Raw genomic sequence first — 24,311 nt, 5'->3', positions numbered from 1 at the left:
ACAGCAGGCCAAGCAGCATCATAGGAGCAGAGGATGCTGCTTGGCCTGCTGTGTTCATCCAGCCCTGCACCTTGTTGTCTCGGATTCTCCAGCATCTGCAGTTCCTACTATAACTGGTCATGTATTAACTTGATGTCAGTGAGGCAATAATGTGTACAAATTTGGCTTCAATATTCACTGCACATTGACAGTGGCTATAATCATAGTATTTTACAACAAAGACAGAAGTCTCTCAGTCTCCTGCTTGTGCCAATTCTATTAAAGGTCCACGCATAAGATTTAATTCCCCTCTCCTTTGCCTTCACATTTTTCAATTTTTCTCCTTCAAGAGTTTCTCTGTAAAATTCATTGTGGGTTCTCCTTCAGTCTGTATTGTTATCAGCCATTGCTCAGCCTAACATAATGTTCTTCATCTCTCCCACCTGGGATTTTCATAAACTCGTCACACTTTATAAACGATTCCTTTGGAATTTTCCCATTGGATGACAAGCACATCTGATATCTGAGGACATGGTAAAATATTATATTAACACTTGTTTTGTTTCTTAGGTATCTGTTTTAGCTTAGATTAGTATTTGTGAATGTCAAAGGGATACACGTTGGCAACGAAAGAGCAGGTTAATAAAAAGACCCTTGCTACTGACACAATTGTTTGGATTTCTGAAAGGACGGGCTGTTTCTGAAATCATTTTGAAATAGTGTTATCATATCATCTAGTAAGGTCTGGCAGAGAGTTCAGAGCCCACAAGGAATTAGGGAACAATTGATGGTTATGTTTTAATTAAAGCATTGTTGGGTGAACACTTGACTGAGTATGTGTACGTGGGAACATGTTGTCAGTTATTATTGGAGTTTGGTGATGGGTAAGTTGAAATAAAGTTCTGACTAGAAAATATATGCTTGAACTTTGTTTAACCAACCTTTGGTGTTTAGTAGTGATTGCCAGAGTTGGTCAACTGATTGTAAGTCAAAGATTGAAAGCTAAGCATCATTCTTAGCCCCAAAGTGTGATTTGGAGAAAACTCAAGGGAGATGGCTGACTCAAAATCTAAATGATGGAATATGAGTACCTACCCCTGAGTGCAAACCTTATGAACAGTGGAGGAATTAAGTAACCATGTGGACCCATGTAATTTTTATTGAAGAAGAAGAAAGGTGTGGCCTTGGCTGTTTCACGCCCATCCAAAAGCAGGATAAGAAGCAACACCTCAGAATTTGTGACTGATGATATGGACACGGATGAAAGTTTGGACAAAGTCATAACATGCATGGATAAAATTTATCAAAAATATGATTTACTAACTGCTTATGAGACATGTCAGATTTTTCAAAATTCAAAAACCGTGAAGGTAGTTTTGTAAAAGTGTACACAATGGAATTCAGTAAATTGTTTGCAAAACTGGAGAAGTATTATTTGGAAATGCTGTAACTGTGCTGATATTAGACTTCACCAAAGTGTTAGATTTAGACAGACTTTTAGTTTTGCCTGCAGTTAAATTTGCAGAAAGAGTCATATGGCACAGAAGAGACCCTTTGGCCCATCAAGCCTGTGCCAACCCATCTTCACTAATCTCACATTTCAGCACTTGGCCTAAAGCTTTGAATCTTATGACTTTTCAAGAGCTCATCCGTGTGCTTTTTGAACGTTTTTGAGGTTTCCCCGCCTCTACTCCCTCTCACACAGTGTATTCCAGATTCTCTCCACCCTTTAGGTGAAAAAGGATTTCCTCAAATCTCCTCTAAACCTCCTCCCCTTCACCTTAAAATGATGTCAATTCATTATTGACCCTTTGACTAAAGGGAACAGCTGCTTTCTATCTACCCTGTCCATGTGCCTCATAATCTTATACACCTCTATCAGGTCTCCCCTCAGCATTCTCTGCCCAAAGAAAACAACCTGTGCCTATCCAGCCTGTCTTCCCAGCTAAAATGCTCTATCTCAGGTGATGTCCTGGTGAATCTCTTCTGCACCCACTTCTTGTGCAATCACATCCTTCTTGTCATGGGGCAACCAGAACTGCACACAATACTCCAGCTGTGACCTAACCAAAGTTCTGTACGACTTCAGCATAATCTCCCTGCTATTATAATCTATACCACAACTAATAAAGGCAAGTGTACCTACACCTTCTTAACCATCCTATTAACTGACCCTGCTGCTTTCAGGGATGTGTGGACAAGCACCCAAGATTGTTCCATTCCTCTGAGCTTCCTAGTGTCCTGCCATTCATTGAGTACTCCCTTGTCTTGTTACTTCCATCACTTCATTTGCTTCAGGGTTAAATTCAATCTGCCACTGATCTGCCCATCTGACCACCCCATCTATATCCTCCTAGAACCTAAGACCTTCTTCCTCACTGTCAATGACTTGGCTAATGTTGTCATCTGCAAACTTACTGATCATCCCCCTCGCCACATTCTCACCTACATCATTAAAGAATGTCACAAACAGTAAGGGACCCAGCACTGATCCCTGCTGTACTCCCCTGCACACTGGGCTCCAAACACATAAACAGTCTTCTACCACCATCTCTGCATTCTCCCACTAAGCCAGTTTGGATGCATCTTGCCAAGTTACCCTGATCCAATGTGCTTTTACTTTCTTTAACTGTCTCCCATGTGAGACCTTGTCAAAGACTTTGGTAAAATCCATAAAAACTACATCAACTACATTACAATGACAAATGAATTCAATCCAGAGAAATGTGAGGTAATCTGTTTGGGGAAAGCACAAGTGATTGCACAATAATTGGTATGGTAATGAGAGGTGTAGTGGAGTAGAGGCGCATTGGAATTCATAAGTACACATCAACAATAGTGATTAAGAAGGCATAAGGCATATTTCCCTCAGTTAGTTAGGCACAGAATATCACAGCAGAAAGGTTATGGCTGAACTATATAATGCACTAGTTTGACTCCTGCTAGAATACTACAGTCTAGCCACTTCATTACAGAATGTGATCATATCAGCAAGGTACAAAGGAGAATTATAAAAACATTATCAGGTATGGACAGTTTTAGCTCTGAGGGTGAGACCAGAGTTGTCTCCTTTGTAACAGAGAAGGCTGAGGAACATATAATTGAGGTATATAAAGTTATCTAGACAGAATGGAAGGATCTAGTTTTATTGACAGAAAGACTATGAACCAGAGCATGTAGAATTAAAGTGCAAGGTGCTGGTGAGACCACATCTGGAGTATCATGAACATTTTTTGTCTTCTTGTTTAAGGATATAAATTATTTCATTGGAGGCAATTCAGAAAAGTTACATTAGGTTGATTCCTGGTGCAGAGGGATTATCTTCTTAGCAAAGATCAAACAGGTTGGGACTCTACTCACTGGCATTTAGAAGAATGAGAGGTGATCTCATTGAAACTTCTTGACGGGCTTGACAGGGTAAATGCTGAGAGGATGTTTCCCCTAATGGAAGAGTCTAGGACCAGAGGGCACAGTCTCAGAAGAAAGGGGTGTCAATTTAAGACTGAGATGAAAAGGAATTTCTTCTCTCAGAGGATGGTATTTCTTTGTTCCATTTTTAATTTGTTGAATTAGATACGTTCTATTTTTTTCTTTCGCTCTTAATGTTACTTTCAAATGATTTTTATACACGAATTGATGCTACACTTGGACATGACCTTTGTATCTTCACTGCATCTACCATCAATCTTGCTGGCTGTTTCATAGTGAAGCCTTCTAGTTTTTTTAATCTCCCCTGGCCTCTACCCGGTCTTGTTTGTTCTTCCTGCCTTCTTGCCCTTCTGCTTGGTTAAAACGTCTTACATTTCAGTTAATCTTCAGTTTGATAAAAGATAATTGACCTGAAATTTTAACTCTGCACCGATGCTGCCTGACCTGCTGTTTTATTCCAGCCGTGTTAGTTTGTGTAATCTAATCTGTATAACTCCCTCTAAGGCGTCCGATCTTTCTGCTCCTCCTGACAACCACCATCTGCAGTGCCTCACAAGTGGACCCTCAGCCATTAGATCATTTTCTCCCATTAAAGTAAAAGGGCCTACAGTATAGAATGAGAACTCTCAGGCCTAGCACATCAGTTAATTTCCATCTTCTACTCAGGCAAGACAAGGCAAAGAAACTGTATACTTGCTAATATTAGTTGCAAACCCAGCTAGGCTATGGAGATACAAATATCATTTCATACTATATCAGGGGTTCTGATTCCATCAATTTTGGATTCAAATTATTAAAGATGATGACGTTTGTAAATTGCATTGTGAATGGAATTTGCAAAAGAAAGCTGGTATGTTCAAATTTATTCAGCAGCAAGTATTTCTTTATAATTAAGGAGTAATAGAATAGCTGTTTTGAAAATCTCTTTGGAAAGGAAGTGATAAATCTGATCACTGCCCATTAGTTTAATGAAGAGAAGGAGTATTTATCTTTAAGCTGTTACCTTCCTGGGGAGATTGTGGTGCATTGAAGCAGTTTCTGCACTTTAATGGGCAGTATGTGTCTGTGGTAGACCTGGCTGCGTTTTGGTGTTGAGGATAAAGGTAGCTGCCAAGCTTGCAATGCACATGATATAACCAACAAAGCTGTTATTTTCTTTTATAGACTCATAGAGTCATACAGCATGAAAATAGACTCTTCGGTCTAACAGTCCATGCCGACCATAATCCCAAACTAAACTAATCCCACCTGCCTGCTCCTGGTCCATATCCCTCCAAATCTTTCCTATTCATGTACCCACCTAAGTGTCTTTTAAAGGTTGTAACTGTGCCTACATCCACCACTACTTCACGAAGTTCATTCCACAAGTGGACGACCCTCTGTGTAAAAAAATTGTCCCTCATGACTTTTTTAAATCTCCCTCCTTTCACCTTAAAAATATGCTCCTTAGTCTTGAAATCCCCCTCCCTAGAGAAGAGGCACCTGCCATTAACCTTATCTACACCCCTCATGATTTTATAAACCTCTATAAGGCCACCTCTTAATTGCCTACGCTCCAGCAAAAAAAGTCCCAGGCTATGTCGCCTTTCTTTGTAACTCAAATCTTCCATACCTGGCAATATCCTGGTAAATCTCTTCTGAGCCCTCTCTAGTTTATGTTTGAGTTTCTTGTTCAAGATAACTGGCTGATTGTCATTGAATAAATCAAAATCTATTTTTTGATACATTTTTTTTCCAGTGATTTATGTTTAAATTCCACAATCTGTAGGTCATTGATTTTACTCCTTGTACGAACTGTTATCCTATAATTTAAACTGCAATTTTAGTTTCGACATCTGGTTTGGATCAATTTTACAATGCACATCTCAGATTTTTTTTGGAGAAATTCAGAAGTGCAGACTGAAGAAAATCTAATACGTTGATCTATTTGGATTTGGCCACAACAGAATTAAGTTTGCAAAGTAAATTCAGAACTTTGAAAAGATGATGAAATATTTATGGAGTCTGTAATTTCAGTGTGAGGGAACTGGTACTGAGCATTCCTCGCCCAGTAACACAGTATCATTAAGTTTAAAATTATTGTAGTCTTAAGGCAGTTTGTTCAAAAGAATGGAGTATATAGTTTTATTAAAATGCCATCATGTGGCCATTTTGCAAAATTACAGTTACATTTTCAAACCTGATTGTTCAACTGTGATACACTAAGATGTAAATGTTTTGTGTGATTGTTAGAAGGAAGTTTCTTCTTTGTAGATTGGTGGAGGCCATTTAATATAAGAAGCTTAACATGTCTGCTAACATATCTGAGAGGATAATTACAGACAACATAATAAGCGTTTGTATGTTGGTTTCTCACAGTGTAATTCCAGGGCCTGCCCAGGGATATAATTCTTGTTGTTAATTATATAATACCCAGCCTGTCCAACAATATAAGCTTGCCATTAATTCAACAAAATAAGCCATGATCAGAGATGTATCCATCGTATTAACTAAATAATATTCCAAAGGATATAAACTGGGCTTCAATTCATAAAATAAATCCAATTCAAGGATGTAAACTGGACCTGAATTTTAAAAAGCAAACTCCATCCAAGGACAGAGCTTGGTTTTAATTTAAGATGGTAACTCTCTTGTCTCTGAAGCAAAAGATTTTGGTTCAAATCTTATTGCTGAGATATGAGCATGTCCTAGAAGACGAAAGAATAACAGGTAGAAAGAGTAGGCCATTTGGCCTTTTGAGTCTGCTCCACCATTTAATATGATCACAGCTGATCATCCAATTGAGTACCTTGTTCCCACTTTCTCCCTATACCCTTTGATCTCTTTAACTCCAATTGAGTACCTTGTTCCCACTTTCTCCCTATACCCTTTGATCTCTTTAACTCTCAGAACTATGTTTATCTCTTTCTCAAAAACATTCAATGTTTTGACCTCAACCGTTTTCTGTGGCAGAGAATTCCACAGGCTCACCACTCTCTGGGTGAAGAAATTTCTCTTTGTCTCAGAGTGAAATGGCCTGTATCTTCAGACAATATCATTGGACTGTGACCCCGGTTCAGGACTTCCCAGTTTCTATGCGATCCGCATAGATTCTAGTGACTACTGTCATAACCGGCCTGGTCTCCCTTCATATGTCAGTCCTGCCATCCGATAAATCAGGCTGGTAAACCTTTATTGCACTCTCTCCCAAGTCACAACATCCTTCCTCAAATTAGGAATCCAAAACAGCACGTAATACTCCAGGTACTCTAATATCAATAGACATTGTTGCAGAGATTTGGAGGATGTTAGATGTTGGGTCACACCCCTTTGAGATCCTTAGGTGCTCTGCCCACCTGTCCATGTGAGATCATCATAGTAGGTGGTGCTTGTAACACTCCTTAACGTTAACTCTTTCAGGCCCATTATATCTTTCACACCCATGGGGCGGCATGGTGACTCAGTGGTTAACAGTGCTGCCTCACAGCACCAGGGACCCAGGTTCAATTCCACCCTCAGGCAACTGTCTGTGTGGAGTTTGCACATTCTCCCCGTGTCTGCGTGGGTTTCCTCTGGGTGCTCCGGTTTCCTCCCATGATCCAAAGATGTGCAGGTTAGGTGGATTGGTGCTGTGTAGATTAGGTGGGTTATAGGGGAATGAGTCGGGTGGGATGCTCTGAGGGTCGGTGTGGATTTGTTGGGCTGAAGGGCCTGTTTCCACACTGTAGGGATTCTATGATCTATATGTAACAGCTCTTCAGCATGTTTTAGATATTTTCTAACCAACCTGTTCAGAGATGCCATTACATGCCTCTGGATCAGGTGGGACTTGAATGCGGACCCCCTGGCTCAGAGATAGGGATACTACCACTGCATCACAAGTGATGACATGTTTTTGAAGGTGAGAATCAATTGACTAAATTCAATTCTGTTAGGACATGAACATCTCTGATTGATAGTGGTGAAGGCTGTTTGGTGTCCCCTCAACCTAGGGCAATCCTTCTCACTTGCAGCTTCTTAAACTTTTCTTAATGCCTTTCCTTGTAATGCTAAGGACTCCCAGTCCATTGCTTCCATTATTATCTTCTCCTAACTCTGAAATACGCTCAATGATAAAACCATTACCAATATTAGTCGTGTCTATCTTTATTCCTAACACGTGCACGCACACACACACAGACACACAGACACACATACACACAGAAACACACACACAGACATACACACACATAGAGTTTATTCGTTATGCATTATTCTATCACTGTTATGTTTACTTGCTGCCTCATGACCCCAATTGAGAATCTTGGCTCATTGTAGACATTGTGGCTTAATTGCTTGCTGTATGAACTCACTATGTCACTGTGGATGTAGTTCATTATTCTTAATGTCTCAGCATACTCAAGACCTCCAATGCACTGCACATATAGTCTCATTGCTTTTACTTTCTGAACATAATGTTTTACTTGCACAAAAAAAACTGCATTTGAGTAGTGGCAGATATCTTTCACTTAAAACAACAAAACATTAAAAAATTTCTTCATTTTATTGCAACCAGAATTGCATCTAAGCCATTGGGTAAAGGATTGAAGTTCCAACCCAGGATCTCTGCTACCTCAGTGTAGTGCTGAGGCAACAGTGCTAAGTTGACAGAGGTTATACATTTTGACAAAATGTTAAAGATCTACTGGGACTGTTCAAAGAAGAGTGCAGCTTCCATCCGATGACACAGTCAACCTTCATCCGTAGCCAACACTAAACACTGATAAACTGAGAAAAAAGGGACAGAGATTAAAGGGACTCTCAGAAACACAATCACCCAGATTATTTGTTTTTTTCATGGTCCACACAAGTGTACTTTTATTCCAACCTTTCATTCCTGAATTTAAAAAAAAAATCTATTGTGGTTTTCATGTGCCTTGCACCCGCCAAGACCCTTGATGACCAACAAAGTATCTTTGAAATATAGTCACTTTTTCCTATGTAGGAAATGTGGCAAACAACTGTGACAAAGCAACAACCACAGAAAACAATGAGAGAATAAGCTGTTTCTCGTGTTTTCAGTAGATGGATATGTGCAGAACAGGACACTAGCAGGAATTCGCTCATTCTTCTTTGAAGAATATCTTTTTTTGTTGAATAATAAACATTTGAATTGAATGAAGAGAGCACTAGCAAAAGAGACCAATAAAACAAAAGATAAATTAATGACAAAGTATCAACAAAAGAGACCAACAGAATAGTACAGCTAGGTGCAGGGCTGGATGAACACAGCAGGCCAAGCAGCATCATAGGAGCAGAGAGGCTGACGTTTCGGGCCTAGACCCTTCATCAGAAAAAGTACAGCTAGCTGGGTTCAGTTTTATAAATTAACATTTCAAATATTGAGCTTTGTGCAATGCACATGTATATTGGGAATTAAGATGGGAAAGGCCATGGACAGATAGTTCACCAGACCATGCTGAAAAACACCTTCCCATCTCAATATGTACAGCTGCTCCAGGATTGCTAACTCAGGCCATTATGAGCTCACAGGACAACAGTCTTGTTTGTAGGGTCTAGGCCCGAAACGTCAGCCTCTCTGCTCCTATGATGCTGCTTGGCCTGCTGTGTTCATCCAGCCCTGCACCTTGTTGTCTTGTTTGTACTGTGCCTTTACTGAATTGGTTATGAGTGCCTGCAGTATGTGCCTTATAGTAGAGGTCACGTGTCTGTGGCAAGCCAGGAGGCACCTTCATACAGTATTGCATTTCGATCCTAAACATCCGCCGTTTCATACAAAAAAAACTAAGCATATGTATGCATTATTATTTACCCAAATTATGCACAGAACTGTTTTCATGCATTAGCAGTTCATTATTCTTGTCAGTCTTTGCAGATGCATTACAGACATACAATCTTTAAATCATGCTGGTCTGTTAATGATATTCCTCTGTGTTGTCATTGGCTGTTCATCTGGATGATGTTCCATCTCCAGGGAGTATTGTCACTTGTTGCTGTGGTACTTATCATTGTTCTGTTTTGATTTTTGAGGAACTGTGGACCTCTGGGACTGATGGTTGATCTATTGTCCATGCAGATGTTGAGTTCACATCTTCCTGATTGCTGCCTGCAGCAAAGAAAAGCTTCTCCAGTTGAGCACATTCACCTACAGGTTGCAATGGTGTATCTGGTTGTTCTCTTTCATTGGGTACAATTGAGTTGCCAACACAGGTCCCAGTTTGCCATTTGAGCTGATTGCTGTTGAGCACACTGAAGGTTTGATTCCACAATAGCTCTCCAATACTCAACTTTGGCAACAGTTTAGCAGTCTTGTCGAAATGAATTTTGACTTTCTGCTATTGCGCCTTAAATTTATCACTCACACTTTTACAACTTCTGGCATCAGTAGCTTTTTATGCAATTGGAAGTGTAGTTTGGGTGTGTCATGACATTAGTCTTTACTTTAGACTACTCCCCATCCTTTCAGTAAGTGAGTTTCTTGATTCAAAGACTACCTTGTAACCATCTGGGCTGGATTTTCAGTTTCTTTATGATTATTTTGGTGATTTGTACTGCTACCTTAGCTTTTCCATTTGACTGGGGACAGTGTGGAGATGAGCTATCATGTTGAATTTCTGAGTCATTTATGAAGTGGCTAAATTTTTAAATTTGTGAACTGAGAGCCATGGCTCATCACAATGTCTGAAATGCCATAATGGCTGAAATGTGCTTTCAGGCATTCAGCAGCCTTACTGGTTGTCAATGAACTCAGCTTGGCCAGCTTCCAATAGCCGGAATAGTATTTTACAGTGATAAGATGGTCAGTTCCTATGAGAGAGATCTGGTCCCAACTTCATCCATGGTCTCTCAGGGGTGTCATCAGTTGCTCTCTAGCTCACTTCACTTGGTACTCATTCCAAGCAATGTAATCGCTGATGTGGTCCAGGATTTCATTGCTCGTGGTTGATTAGTAGAGCACATCTCTTGTTTTCCTCAGACTCAAATTGATTCCTTGGTAGCATATGTAGAGGCACATTAACATTCCTCCTGTTGACTCCTTTGGGATAATTACCCTATTTCCTTTATGCAATCTGCAGTTGACAGTTCTCTTCTGTATGTCTGCTACGCTCTTGTGACCTCAGGACTGTCCTTGATGATTCAGGCCATCTTTTCATCACTGGGTTCTGACAAAACGTAGACTTCCACATTGTTTTAGCATGTGTGCTTTGAGCAAGGTACTTGCCTGTTATAATAATGTCTCTTCATGGATTGATGTCTTCCAGAGCGTGATGAGTTGCTGCTTCATGGTGAGTTTGGGAAATATTTCACAAACTTTCATAGTATCCTCTACTTGCTTCTTTGAGTGTGCTTCCCTTGTCAGCATCACACACAGTCTCATGGAGGTTTTACAGTATGGAGAAATGTCATTCAGCCCACATATCCACATCAAGCATCAACCATCTCTCTATTCTAATCCCATTTTCTAGCACTTGGCCAATACGCTACAAAGCTATGGAGTTTCAAGTGCTAATCTAAATACTTCTCAAATATCTTGAGGGTCCTCACCTTTTATGCTCTAAATCTCTTGCCCTTCACCTTAAAATTATGCCCCTCCTCATTACTGATTCTCCATCTAAGGGGAAAAGTTGCTTCCTATCCAACCTGTCTATGCCCCTCACAATTTTGTAAAGCTCAATTGGATCCCACTCAACTTTCTCTGCTCTCAAGAAAACAGCCCCAACCTATCTACTGTCTCTTAATAGCTGAATCTCTCCAGCCCAGGCAACATCCTGGTGAATCTCCTCTGCACTCTCTCCAGTGTATTCACGTTTCCTATAGGGTGGTGACCGGAATTGCACACAGTATTCCAGCTGTGGCCTAACTAATATTTTGTACAGCTCCATCTAAAACTCCTTGCTCTTGTATTCAATGCCTTAAGTAATAAAGACAGGTATCCCATATGTCTCTGGACCATCTTGTCTACCTGCCTTGTTGCCATCAAGAATCTATGGACATGTACACCAAGGTCTCTCAGATCCTCTGATATTTCCTAAGGTACTATCATTCATCATGTACTCCCTCGCCAAGTTAGTCCTCCCAAAGAGCATTCTTCCCACTTTTCAGGATTAAATTCCATTGCCACTGTTCAGACCATCTGACCAGCCTGTCTATATTGCCCTGTAGTTTAAGGCTTCTTTCCTCACTCTTTACCATATTACTAGTTTTTGTGTCAACTGTGAACTTGCTGATCATACCTCCTAGATTCAAGTCTAGATCATTAAGGTACACCACAAACAGCAAGGGACCCAGCACTAAATCCTGTGGTTTGCTACCAAACACAAGCTTCCAATCACAAAAAGACCTTAGATCATCACCCTCTGCTTCCTGCTACTAAGTCTAGTGTGGATCCAATTTGCCAAATTGTTCTTCATCCCAAGGGCTCTTAGCTTCTTAACTAGCCTACCATGTGAGACCTTGTCAACAGCCTTATTGAAGTCTATGTAGATTACCTATTCAGGATTTAACAAATGGATGCCTGTGGCAATTGCCTTGTGGTAGAAGTTACATGCCTGTGGCAAGCCACGAGATAAATCAGTACATTATTTCATTTCTGTTCCAAATACAAGGAATGAATTCTGCGGAATTCATCACAAAATTTGACGTTGCTCGTAGAGGGGAAATATGAAAGAAAGAGTGAACTTGCTACATGGAGGAACAGAGATAACAAAATAAAAAGAGAAACTGAAATGAAAAGGAACACTTAAAAGGAGAGAATTGCCTTGAATATTTGACCAATGGGAATGTTTCCATCAATACTAATGGACTGCAAAGGAATAAAGAAATCTAACATGCAGCAATCCCTCCTCATCTTGGAGAATAACCTGGTGTAATTTTCTGAGCAGCTAGCACATCCAGCTTCACACTATATGGGATAGGGCCTTACATTCTCAAATAATTGTGACAGTCCTGTTTGCATTTACACACTAAGGTTATTAGATCAACAGAACATGGAGGCAGGAAGTCACAGCGTTCAATGTTGCCAGGTGTTCTGCCTCAAATCCATATTGACCTATTCTTCATGTTTAATTACGGCTCTTTGCCAATGGAGCGTGAAGCAGATGGCTGTGCTCCTGAACACTATATACTGTATTCCATTGTGTCCAGGCATTTCAGGTGTCGCATCAATGTACCAGTAATGCATGTTATTCATCCTCATGGTTAAATGTGCTTCATTGATTGACCCATGTTTTACCTACTTTTGATGCAAGTGTATTTTGACAGAATTGTGTGCTGCTGCCACATTATGATCATTGACAGCATACCCCTTCTGTTTGACATTGGATGGAGTTATTCCTGAAGGAGATGACACAGCTGTACAATCACCACTTTCCTAAAGCTCAACCTGATGAAGTAATACTTTTGCAGTCATTGTATCTGAAGTGCAGGAGGCGGTAATCTGGGACAGAGATTGATTCTGTCTGATACAGAGCATGCACAATATTCAATCCATTCAGATTGCTCCAAATAAGATACCTTGGGGCTCTGAATTCCTGGCTTGCACTACTATTGCATACGTCTGTGCATCAATAGCTCTAAATTCAAAGTTTTAATTTTTTTTTTCACAGAATGTGAATGTTGCTGGCTCTGTCAGCATTTATAGCTCCTAATTGGCCTTGAGAAGGTGGTGGTAGACTGCCTCTTGAACTGCTGCAGGCCATATGGTGTAGGTACCCCCACAGTGCTGTTGGAAGGGAGTTCCAGGATATTGATCCTGTGACATTAAAGGAATGGCAATATCCTTTCAAGTTAGGATGGTGAGTGGCTTGGAGTGGACCTTACAAATGGTGGTATTCCTGTGTATCTAATGCCCTTGTGCTTTAAGGTGGTAGATTTAGAAGGTGCTATCAAAGGAACCTGGGTGGGTTACTGCAGTATGTGATACATACTGCAGCCGCTGTGCGTTGGTGTAATGGGATTGAATGTTTAAGGTGGTGGATGGAGTGCCAATCAATTATGATTTATGGTTCCTTACCCATTTTTTTATCCAATAGCTGCTTTGAGCAAATTTTAGCCAGTTTGTGTTTAATGTCAGATTGGTTATGCATGATAAAATTGAAAAACACCAGACTATTCTAATAAAAGTGCACACGATATGTACATATTATACACTGCACATTATGAACCCATGCATTTTTAAATACTTTTGCAAACAGAATTAAACATTTATGATGTTGAAGAAAAAAGAAATTTGCCGTATCACTTTCCCCTGTAAATTTCCAAGCTTCCTTTCCCAACCTGTTTGTATTATGTATGTGGTTTAATATTCCACTTTCATTATTATACTGCCATCGATTGTTCACTTCTTTTGTTACTAAAGAATTAAAGGTATAAGTGAGAAATTTTCAAATAGTGCAGGAAGCAGCACAAGAGGTTCGAATGTTTTCTACAATTACAAATGATCAGTTAGTAAATCAGTCAGGGTACTTTCTTGTTGTTTTCCTCTTCCATAAAGCTCACCCCATTCAAATGTGTCACAGACTTCATTCATTCCCAAAAAAGTACTGAATAACTGAAACAAACTGTTTTAAATTTTAACTTTTTATCAAGTTTGCAAATTAAATATTTAAAATAATAACAATCATTGTGTGAATGTGCACTTAAAGCAAGCCGATGAAAGATCAATGTGAAGTTCTTTCCAATGGGAATTATTTATCTGACCTGTTATCAACATTTTACATTTACATGATGCCTTGATGTAGTAAAATAATCCTTAATGCTTCAAAGGAGCAATTTCAGAGAAAATTCAATACCAAAGCACTGAAATAGTCAAAATAATAATCTGGGTAACAAGCTTTGCTGAAAGGCACATATTTTAAGAGCATTTTGAAGAAAGGTAGAGAGATGTAGCAAAGTCTTCAGAGTGAATTACAAATTTTGATGTGGAGGTGCCGGTGTTGGATTGGGCTGGACAAGGTCAGAAGTCACACAACACCAGGTTATAGTCCAACAGGTTTATTTGAAATCACAAGCTTTCAGAGCGCTCCTCCTTCATTTTTAGGCTACACCGCATTGATCACTCTGAATCAGTGTCGTCCAATACATTTGGCACGGGTGGCAATTTGCTCACAGACGTCTGCTCAATTAATGCCACTCATTCTTAGAGCCACACAATAATGAGTCTTGTTAAAGTTACAGAAGTATGTATGAGCAGGGGTGTTTGTTACAGGCCCCATACTCGACATCCATCCCCAGTCGAGCAAGGAAGAATCACCCACAATGCTTTAAGACAGCTGTCAATATCAGTCAAACTGTGATTACATTTATCAGAATATAGTTCTGTTATCAGGTTTTTAGCCGTCTGAAAGGTGAAGTGACACTTACTCAATGAAAAAGTCGTCCTCAGCTTATGGCAGCATCTGCAGAGAGAAATTGAACTAACATTTCAGGTCAATAACAGAATTGAAAGAAGTTTAAGATGTAATAAGTCTAGACCAAGGGGTGGATGGGACAAGGCAAAAGGAAAGTCTGTAATGGGCTAGAAGACAGGAGGGGTTAAATGACCAACAAAGTAGTTTTTCAAAAGCCAAAGGGAAGGGTGATGGAATAACAAAAAAAACCAGAGAAACAAAAGATGTGTCTACAGCAAGTATGCTTCTGACAAAAAGGGAAACAAACTGGAACAGTGATTATAGTCTGAAATTGTTAAACTCAGTGTTGATTCCGGAAGGCTGTAAATTTACTTGTGAAAGACCCAATTACTAATTCTGTGAATGGAGCGGTGTCACTACCAATCATGTCTTCTCCTGCAGTACCTTTTTCCACATTCCAAAGCAACCATTTCCTTCTTGTCACCTTGCTCCAGTCCTCAATCAAGTCCAATCCTCAATCGCTCTCACTCCCATGTACCCTTCCCATGACACCTTTCCATGCAAGTATAGGAGATTTGCCCTTCTACATCTTCCTTCTACACCGTCCAAAGTTAATGCATTCCCTGGAGGTGACACAGCAATTCACATGTGCTTCTTTCAGTCCAGTGTACTGTCTTCACTGCTCAAAATGGGGTCTTAACTATATTACGGAGACCAAACACAGATTGTGTGACCACTGTGCGGAACTTCTTCATTAAGCCTGTAAGCATGACCCTAAGTGTTGAACAATGATAAACATTACTGCACCTAAATGTTGCCTACATTGGAACATGGACAACAGGCCTGGTAAATGAACCTTCATAAGAAAGCACAGTTAAGGAACAACTGCCTAGTACCACTGATTGTACCGTTTAGACACAAATGAAAGCTTTATCCTTTGCAACTACCATCACCTCATCTCAGTGTTCCAGCCTAACCAATTACCAATTTAACCATATGAACTACCTGCTCAACTAGAATATAGTCAGACATCATTGGTGGTGTGCAGTGAAGCACGAATCCCTCTGATGGATTCCTTGCCTCATACTACCTATTTGAGGCACCTAGTCAGACTGCTCGATCAATTGAATCTCTGATATAGACAAAACATAAAATCATCAACTTTATATCCTATTTCACTGCCTAGGCATAGACTTCCCTGATCCACCCATCAAAACAGATGCATCAAATCAAAGACTTGGAGAGGGTTAGAAGAGATGAGGAAAAATGTATGGTAAATATTGCAAAAAGAAGTATTCAGTTACTCATTAGAGGATGTATATTTAACTGTTAACTACTGTGTATAACAGGAGACAAAAGCTTGGGGGGAACATGTTGTTCCAGAGCTTTAGGACCCTGGGACAACCTTGCAATGGTGTCATGGAGCTGCACATCACTGAGCATAAATCGTGCAATGTGGGAGGAGTTAACGATCTATACCAGACCAAACTACACTAGACTAGAACTTTAGGGAGACTCACAGGAATGCATAAACATGAACATATGAAGTAGATTAGACCTAACGTAATACAATAATAGATCAGAGTCTGACATATCTATGATTATTATGTATACCAATATCTATTATTAATACATAATAAATAACATGACTGAAGCCCAGGCTTGAAGACAGTTCTTGACTTTGCCTACTTTTTGACCAGTTTGTCTTGAAGCCAAGCTCATAGTGTGGCATCAAACCACATTATAAAAGAACTATGTGACATTTTCATCTGATGAAGGCATTATTAAGAATTTAAACGTAGCCCCTGAAAATCAAAAGGCCTGTGAAAACCCTCAAGAGAGGGGCCTTTGGAAAAATTAAACTATTTTGACCCTTAGTCAACCTTCTTAAATCGCTGTAATCACGTTGTGTAGATATTTTCAAATCATCCACTCTCAGATATTATGACACAGCTCTGGAACAGGCGGAACTTGAACCCAAGACTTCTGGCCAAGAGGTAGGGACACTGCCACTGTGCCACAAGATCCCAAATTCATGTTGCGTAGGTACACCTACAGCTGTTAGGAAGGGAATTCCATGATTATGACCTGGGATCATTAAAGGAACAGGGACATTCCAAGTCAGGAATGTGCGATGGAAGAAAACAGGCAGGGGGTGATATTTCCAGCAATCTGCCACTGCTGTCCATGGTAGGTGGTAGAGGCTGCGGGTTTGTAAGGTGCTGTTGGAGGAATCTTAGCAAGTTTCTGCAGTGGATTTTGTAGATGGTGCACACTGCTCACTCCTCCTTTGCTGAAACAGAACCTGCCATGGAAGTTTTCAATAACTTGGGTCAAAACACATGACTGGATGGGTAAGGAAGACAAAGTAATCTTTGACGCAATCAAACGTCCTGCCATCCTCCATTTCACCTTCACTGTTCCTCTTCGTACATAACAGGGAAGAATTCTGATTTGAATTCCTATCTTCACAATTTTGGTTGTTGCCAAGATAAATCACATTGCAAAATCCTAGATCAAGAATAAACCCAATGGAGGAAAAAGCAGAGTACGAGTTCATTTTTTAATGTGCTTCTAATACACTGGTGTCCCTTCAAACAGATTGCCCTGTCCGGCTCAAACACACCTTGTTCTGCACACCCCAACTAGCCAGTCTGACACACAACAACTGCAGCAGCATTTGAAACCTGCACTAACTTCCAGTTCGTTCATTGTCATATCATAAAGGGCTCTTTTCTGCATTGAGGAAACCAAAGCCTTGTGCAGAAGGTACCTGGTCCACAATATATAGGAATTGAGAATAATTTCCTCAAAGTCCTTGTTGTATTCTGGAAATTGGGTGAGGGCCACTAGGTTGAACTATGCTGACCGCTACAGTATGCAAACTCTCAAAGGCAAATCGCACATCTGACTTACACTCTGTCGAGTGAGTTACTTTGCACAACTGATGCCTCTGGTAGAGGGTCACTGCCTGCTGGAGCAAATAAGATGCACAACATTATATTTGAAGCAAGATATTTAGATTTTCTTCTGTCAGGATCAGCCTTACTTTTCATCCCAATAGTTTGAATTGGAAATGAGTTTGTCAAATTTCTGAAATGTGCATTAGTTAGTTGGGGTCACTGATTGGTGGGGGTGGTCAGTGTGAGGATGGGAAATGGCCCCTTTTATTCACACTGGGCCAGACTGCTACTTTACAAATGAAACAGTTGGTTTCAGAACACTTTTGCAAACTGAATACAGCAATATTATCTGCATTCCAATGTGCAAAAATAACTTTTGTCAGATTCATTACTGAAATAAAGTGTATTGTGTCACATTTTATGGGACAAAGTGACTGAGACGAAGTGTGAAATTCATCTCTTCTGTCAAATTAACATTTACCACAGGCTAATGTGGAAAAACCTATCAATGCACAGTGTGTGAAATAGTTACTTTAATCTTAATCAGTTTTTTCTCCAAATTGAAATGAGATGAAGGAGTCAAATTTAGTGTTCATGTTAAATTTATTTTCCCTGTTTACAACCTGGGTGGTCTGATTCTTGATTTAAATATTCCCACACTGCTCTTTTAGACTGATTTGCCAAGGATTTTATTGAATAATTGGCTATGTTAGTTTATTAATTCTCCGTAAATGCATCAGAGAAGATTCATCATCTGGTGCAGCAAAAAGGGATGCAATGATTTCAGATGTCAGATAAGGACAAAATTTTTGTTTTTGGAAAAGGAAAAGGACAAATTGTTTCTAATTATATGTTGGACTGCGGGCTGTGCTGTGGAGAGAAACCTGAGTCTACAGCTGGGAGTACGGCTTTATACCCACGACATTTGTGTGGCACATGTTATAATCCCAGCTGATATTATTACTGGACAGATCAGATCCCAGACTGAAATATGACTTAATAGATTTTTTGTTTTTGTTTTAATGAGGGTAGTCTCTCTCAGAAACATAAACACACAATGTTGCAGATTTGGTTTTAACAATAGAACAGAAGTTTATCATGAAAACCAAATAAAGATAAAAGAGAATAAGTCAAACTATTTTCAAATAACACAAATTTAAAGATTTTGAAACATGCAATAAAAATAGAAGCTCATTAAAGCCAAACACATCCCATTCCAACACTGAAACAATAGAGAAAAATCTCTTCTGGATCCTACACAGGGTTTGATTGTATTGAAGATCTGATAGTCTCTCCTTTAATTCATCGTTCAACCAAGCTTAAATGTATTCAGCCTTGAATTACCCTTTCAGGATTTTAACCAAGCATCTTTGATCTGAAACCTTTACTAAATTCTTTACACTGAGCTAAAAGTATTTTAGCAATTCTGAACTACCTTTTCACCTTCTCTAGAGCAACCGCTTACACACCCAGCTTAGCCAAGTATCCTGCAGATCTGTCGAAACAGAAAATAAAAAAAACCTTGTTGTTGTAGAGTTATAGAGTCATTCAGCACAGAAACAGATTCTTTGGTCCAACCAGTCCATGCCGACCATGTTTCTAAACTATACTAGTCCCACTTGCCTGCATTTGGCCCATATCCCTCCAAACCTTTCCTACTCATGTACTTAACCAAATATCTTTTAAATGTTGTAACTGTACCTGCACCCACCACTTCCTCTGGCAGTTCATTCCACACATGAATCATTCTCTGTGTAAAAATGTCGCCCCTTGTGTCCTTTTTAAAACTTTCTCTTCTCACCTTGACAATATGCATCCTATTTTTGAACTCCCCCACCCTCGGGGAAAAGATATAAGGCTATTCACCTTATCTGTGCTGCACGTGATTTTACAAACGCCTATGAGGTCACCCCTCAACCTCCCAGATTGTGCATTGAACTCAACAATGATCTCAGAACCCATCAAACCAGAGTGCAAGCAAGTTATCCTCATTCCCAAAGGATTGACTAATAACAACCACTTACATAAATGAATAGTTACTGACAGCAGTGAGCTCCAAAGGATATTATCAACAGTTCAGCAAACAGAAGTTACTTCACAGGATTTCTTGTCATTGAAAGTGAATCTCAGATTTTAATGTCATCCCCACATGAGACAAATTTGATGATTTCCTGCATGATATATCCTGCAATGTATAAACAAGAGATACCTATGAAGTAGGATAGCCAACAGAATAAGGGGCATGGTTAAATATACTGTAGTTTCTCAAATATTGAATAAGTATTGGGTTGGAATGCTAACTGACTTTTCACGTGCGTACGTAAATGGCCACTGGCAACATTCAAACAGATAACAACCTGCATTTATATATTGGGATATTTTAAAGACAAATGTACCCAATTTCTACCTGAGGCTCTAATACGAAGCCAGAAGTGTGTTTAGGAAGGATGACTGAAAGCTGAAAGAAAGGAAAAGATGGATTTTATGAAGATCCATCAGTCTGATACCACAATTCCAGTTTGTCTGGGGCAGGCCGCTCTTACTTGAAGCTCCCTGGATCAGGTAGTCCCAGACCCCCACAACACTTTGTGTGAAAACATTTCTCTTCAACCCCCTCCACCAATTACTGTAATTTTGTCCCTTTGTAAATGCTCTCTTTGCTAGGGTAAATAGATCCTATGTATCCACTTGGTCCAAGCCCCTCATTTTATTAAATTGAGATAAATTTCCTTATGGCCTCTGCTATTCCAAAGAAAACAACCCCAGCCTACCCTTTTTTCTTCATACCTTCTGACAATATCCTTGTAAATCTCTTGTCCTGTCTCTGATGCGATCACATCATTCCAGGAATGCGTGACCACAAATGGAGTCAGTAGGGGTAGGATCAGTAATCCCACGTTCTAGTGTTGCTGTTGGCTCAGGGCCCTGGCCCCTGACCTGAGTAGGAGAGCTCCCCCTAGAACCCCAGGCTCAGGTTACTGGGCCGTGATACACCCCCTCAGTGCAGGTCCCAGCAAGCCATGTTTCAGTTGTCACCATACTCGCGTGTTATATTATTCTAACATAAACTCTCTGCCCCCTTTATACTCTAGAATTTTACTGATAAGGGAAAGTATATCATCCATCTTCTTAACTACCTTATCCACCTGTCCTACCACCTTCAGGGATCCAAAGTCTCTCTGTTCCTCTACAATTTCAAAATGTTATCCATTGTTCTTTATTTCCATGTTTTGTTTCCCCTCCTCAAATGTATTATCTCGCTGTTCTGCAGTCTGAAATCCATTTGCCACTTTTCTGCCCATCTAACTGGTTCATTAGCACCGTCTTCCTGCCTGCAAATTTTGTCAGAGACAATATTTGTTCCTTGACCAACATCAATGGAAACAGATGATTAAGAAGGCTAAGATGTTTAGTGAGTATTTTGTGTTGGTGCTCATTTAAAAAGAGAATGGCTACAAAATATCAGCAGATGTGTGGAGTTTATGGCTGTAAAGGGTGGAATGAAAATTGATAGACAGGATATAATGGAAAGCCTAACTGTGCTTAAATTAAATAAGGTTACTGATTGACTGGCTCTCAACCCAGGTTACGAAGGAAGTGAGGGTGGAGATCATGGAAGGGCTCTCCATAATCTTCCCTAGACACATGGGAGGTGCCAGAGGATTGAAAAGTTCCAAATGAGACATCCTTGTTCAATCGGTATTCTGAGGACATCCTTAGTGATGACACTCTGGTTTGTTTAGTATTGCTGGTGGTCAGTGTTCCCTCTGAGTTGCACGCACAGCCGTTTCGATATTCCACACATGGCGATCAGCATCAGCACACTGATTGTTGCGTTGCTTCTGATTGCCACACACGGGCCTCAGAGGCCCACACAGTCAGTAAGAAAATTAGAGGGAATGCTGCTGCTGGCTTGCCATGGTGGAAAAAGAGATGATCAATCATTTCAAAAACAAATTGAACAGACACTCGATGAATATAAACTTGCAGAGCCTCAGGTATTGAGCAGGGCATTTAGACTCACCGGTTTGCTGTATAGAGAGCTCACCAGCTCGATGGGTAACGTGGCTTTTTTGTATCAAGTGAATTTAATCGGAATATGCAAGACATTCAGCAGAACAGAGAAGTGAACCTAAACTACTTTTGGATACTTGCAAACGGCAGGACAACATCCACTGATTGAGAACTATGAAAGGAAGGGGAGGTTTAGGACAACAGTCACAAACTATTCCCTTACACAAAGAGGAAGCTGTGTCTAGAATAGTTCACCTGCTTGGGCAGTTGATGACCAGGGCATTAGATTGATTCTGGATATGTTTGGATGCTACATTGGAAAGGTGACAGGCCTTGTATTCTGAACGAAAGAGGTCAAGTAGTTGCAAGTGTTATTTTCATCTGAATCGATCATGTATTGTTGGCCACAATAGAATTGTTGGATCATTCTTGTTTTGCAGAGATCTTTCATTTTGCTGTCCTCAGTTACAGAGACACTCATTGCCTGAGGATACTGCAACAAGCTGCAATGTCTGATGAGAGTGATTAGTGTGGAATATTAGAGGACAGTAGCCAAGTGCAGAAGCTGCTACAAGGCAACATCCTTTGCACTTTCATACTCTCTTGTCATTTTTACAGAACTGTAACTCCCCTGAGGGAAACCAACAGGCAGTGATGACAAGTAATTTATGTCATGCCACCTCATGTCAATCAGCTTCAAGGTTCCTTTGTCAAACAACCAAATGTATATCCTTGATCATGATTTCTAGTTTTTGCATGTACAATAACTATTTTGAAGTTCATCAAAGATAGCAACAATTCAATGGTTACTGCAGATATCTTTGGAACAATTAGTAATAAACAGTTTGCAATCATGACTTTCAGCTTCATAAAATGCTTATGTTTAAACTGTGTCCTTCAATTTAAGATAAAATAGAATCTTCTGGAGCAGAAGATGGTGATTAGGCTAATTTTGCCCGGAGACAGACGCATGTGATCTGTAATGGATTCCTTTTGAAATACAAATGACAGGGACAGTTGCTTTATGAGACAGAGACACAGAAAAACGGAGAGAGAAAGAAATGGCTACTGCTTTGTAAAGCAAAGGAAAAGACTGTATTTGTGTTAGCAACCAAGCAGCGTATGTGTGAGAAATCGTTTTCTGTTTGAAGAGGTGGGACTTTTGGAGATTTACGAAACAAAAGTGTTGCCGAAGTAGGCCTTGTGGGTAGAAGTTGATTCACACTGAGTAGAACAATTTTTCAAGGACGCTGGAAAGTTGGATGTGGCATGGTAGGGAGATGGGAACTTTCTGGAAAACTGGGAGGCACTTGAACTTCATCTTTAAGGTTATATATCTACTGCAAGCATAACATAAAGCAAAAAAAAAGCCCATAAAAGTTATTTTGGTGGCATTGGATAGTAAATGTGACCAATTTATGGAACACTTCTGCTCTGTCTGTAAAACTTGCCCTAAGCTTCCAGTTGCCTGGCACTTCACACATCACCGTGTTGCCATGGCAACATTTCTGTCTCAGGTCTGCTACAGTGCTCAGCAAGGTTCAATGCAAGCTGGAAGAACCTAGATATCTTATAGCCTTCAGGACTCAATACTGACATTAACAGTTTCAGAGCATGAACACCTTCCTCCATGTTTGTCCCCCACTCCCAGAACCTGTTCTCTGTGGTTGCTCCCACTTCCTATTTGCACCCATTCAGCATTTCCCGCTCTCCTACCCTATCATCAGCAATCTCTTTGTCTGCTTCCCTTTTTATCTCTTTTTCTCTCTCGGCACTGTGTCCATGTATTTGACTCACTCTTCTCCCCCAAACACCCACTCCCACCCCTCCCCATTATCAGCATTTCACCATATCTCCATTCTACAAAAGGTCACTGGACTCAAAATGCTAACTGTTTCTCTCTACACAGATGCTGCCATACCTGCTGAGTTTCTCGAGCACTTTCTGTTTTTGTATCTTTCCTTTAGTTTGGTTGACAAAGGCAGTGCCAGCTTTGGATTTCCTCAAAATACGCACACAGCAACTATTATTCAAATGTGTGTCTCAATAGCTGTCTTTCTCTTTTTGTTTTTCAGTAGTCGAGTCTATTTTGTACGTGCTGACACTCTACTGATGTCTGACTTCATCAACAGCTTCAAGAAAAAAATCACTTCCACTGCTTTAAGTGTCCTCAGTTACCATGACTGTGCCTTCTGGAACCAGAACTCATGCAAGAATGAGTTCCTTTTCTTGCGACCATTCAGACTGCAAGATTTTAAAAGATGACCCATCATCACAGATTCTAGTAAAATCACTCTGAGCTGAAAATATATTTTTACAGTTGGTTCCAACATATCATAGCAAATTCAGATTTGATTTATTTTGCTTTACAATATGGAGATGAATGTAATGTATGCAATCGAAAAGTTTTAAAAACAGTTTCATTGAGTCTTGTTAGGAATGGAATTGTAGAATCCCAGAATGGCGAAAGCACAAAAAGAGGGCCATTCTGCCAGTTGTTTCCATGCTAGCCCTCTCAAAGAACAACTTAGTTAGTGCCACTCCCGTGTGCCTTTTACCTGCAGCCCTGTAAATATTTCCTTTTCAGTATTTATTTTAAAACTTTTCTAGCTAATATACCACAGCAGTGTGAGTTTTCTGCACTACTGTTAAGTCTCAT

General features: G+C 40.0%; 1 long non-coding RNA gene across 1 annotated transcript in view; it reads left to right on the top strand.

The window, feature by feature from the left end:
• The window catches only part of LOC125485783, an 84,899-nt gene extending 60,981 nt beyond the window's left edge, over positions 1–23,918 (top strand). The window contains exon 3 of the long non-coding RNA XR_007264486.1: positions 23,728–23,918. This is a non-coding gene — a long non-coding RNA (uncharacterized LOC125485783). The remainder of the gene's footprint in view (positions 1–23,727) is intronic.
• Positions 23,919–24,311: the final 393 nt, after the last annotated feature.

The sequence above is a fragment of the Rhincodon typus genome, chromosome 22, assembly GCF_021869965.1.
Source record: "Rhincodon typus isolate 14 chromosome 22, sRhiTyp1.1, whole genome shotgun sequence".
Lineage (NCBI taxonomy): Eukaryota > Metazoa > Chordata > Chondrichthyes > Orectolobiformes > Rhincodontidae > Rhincodon > Rhincodon typus.
Note: the sequence above shows the minus strand (reverse complement) of the source record. Positions and strands in the feature narration are given on the sequence as shown.